Genomic DNA, 2,480 nt, shown 5'->3' on the forward strand with positions numbered 1-2,480 from the left:
GTGCGTGTGTGCGTGTGTGTGTGTGTGAATGAGTGATACATTGCATATCACAAGCATAATGACAAGCATACTACAGGCACCCCCCCCCACACACACGTACGCACGCACGCACGCACGCACCCACGCACGCACACACACACACACACACACAAAATAAGGTTCAATTCCAACTAGTCGAACTCCATGCAGTTCATATTAGGAAGAATTACAACTATACTAATTTTAGCTAATGAAGTGGTATTTTAAATTTGGAAATATAATGAAAATTTGGAAATATAATGATTATATCGAGCTCGATAAAGAAGCATTTTAAAGATGACATTCTATTTTTTCATGTGAAATGATCAATGATTATCATTGATTAGCAATTATCAATTTTGCATCTTCTTACTTTTTCAGGGATCGCACGGACGATTCTGTTTCACACACATCATGTTGCTCTTAAAGTTTCCTTCCTCCGCCAGTCGGATTTCGGCCTCTGTTCTCTTAAAGCTCTAGATATACCAAAGTAGCGCATTTCTTTTATCTGATCCAAAATGCCGACAACCTTCCTATTGGCTATTTCGACCGCCATTTCGATCTAGTTGTATGTAGTCCAATAAGCACTTAGTATTATTGGTATAGGATACTTATGGTTAGTAAGTAAAAAATGGAGGACCTGTGCGCTACTTTAGTATATCTAGAGCTCTAGTTGCTCTCGAAATCGTCGCCGTAGTTGTTGATCACGTTGGTATCCCGTTGTCTAACGATTTTCTGCAGCCCTTTTTTTTGAATGGCTGCGAAGCCATATAATGATAGATGCAGATACTATTGCTTTCAAAAGATTGCCTTTACTGGTGGGCACATGCATCTGGAAAATAAGAATTAGGTTATTTATACTAACTATAATAAAAACTAAATACCAAGAGGTGAGAGTCTGACGTGAATGTAAGTGTGCGATATATAATTATGTAATCGCAATTTATTCTAACTTATTGTTAAAATACATGAGCGTTTCAGTGCACACTTAGATCCACATCTGACTCTTATTAGCCCTCTTTTCTCAAATTACTGTATTCTTAATTTTGAGAGTCATCATTAATATTTGTTAATCTTTAAAAACACTTCTGGATCTTATTGTAACCAATGATGCATGCGCCACACTTCATGAACTTGATTCCTTTTTTTAATTCAGTCCCTGTCCAGTTCAGGCCAGATACAACTTCAGGCGAAAACAATTTCTTGCAAATGTTGGCAGTCATTTCTCCCTCATTTGCTCCTCTTCCAGCTATAACACTGAGATAGGATACCTGCAGAGAAACAAAAACAATAAGTTAAATTGGACCGATATAATAAATAACATAATTTTATTTTATTGGGTATGGGAATAAGTTTCCGCCCATTGTAGAAAGATGTCGTTAGTAGCATTGCTTGTATGTTTGATAGAACGGCAACACATGTGTTTGAAAAATTTGTGTTCAAACTTTTTAGCCCAATAGTTGGCATTCGTTCGAAGCGTAAAAAAGAGTAACTTTTTTTGCGTTGAAGATGTCGGAATTTATTCCAAAAAAGCAACATTTGTGGGAAGTTTTACTTCATTATTTTATTTTAAAGAAATGTGTTGCAGAATCGCATCGTTTGCTCGTAGATGTCTACGGTGAGCATGCTCCATCGAAAACCAGTTGTAAAAAATGGTTTCGGCGATTCAACAGTGGTGATTTTGACGTGCGTGACAAAGAACGCGAAGGTGCACCGAAAAAATTTGAAGATGCAGAATTGCAAGCATTACTCGAAGAAGATTTATGTTTATCGCTCGATAGGTTGTCAAAAGAGTTAAATGTTGATACATCCACTGTTGGAAAACGTCTACACGCAACGGGAATGGTGCAAAAAGAAGGAAATTGGGTGCCATACAAATTGAAAGAGAGAGACATGGAAAGACGTTTGGTCATCTGCGAGATGCTTCGTCAACGACAACAAAGGAAGGGTTTTCTACATCGTATCGTAACTGGCGATGAAAAATGGATCTACTACGATAACCCTAAACGCTTGAAAGCATGGGTGATGCCAGATGAATCAGGTCCATCAACGCCAAAACGAAATATCCATGCTTCGAAGATTATGTTGTGCATCTGGTGGGATCAGAGAGGTGTTATATATTATGAGCTGCTCAAACCGTCCGAAACCATCACTGGCGATCGTTGTCGACTACAACTGATACGTTTAAACCAAGCTTTGAAAGAAAAACGACCGGAATGGGACAGTAGGCACAACAAGCTGATTCTGTTACGTGACAACGCTAGGTCACACGTTGCAAAACCGGTCAAGAAATACTTGGAAGGAGTAAAGTGGGAAATTCTGCCCAATCTGCCGTATTCACCGGATATTGCTCCTTCAGATTTCCATTTGTTCCGATCCATGCAGTCGGCCCTTTCTGGAGAACGATTCAATTCTTATGAAGATATCAAAAAATGGCTTGATGAATGGATTGCTTCAAAAGA

Source organism: Trachymyrmex cornetzi, unplaced genomic scaffold, assembly GCF_001594075.2.
Source record: "Trachymyrmex cornetzi isolate Tcor2-1 unplaced genomic scaffold, Tcor1.1 scaffold436, whole genome shotgun sequence".
Taxonomy (NCBI): Eukaryota; Metazoa; Arthropoda; class Insecta; order Hymenoptera; family Formicidae; genus Trachymyrmex; species Trachymyrmex cornetzi.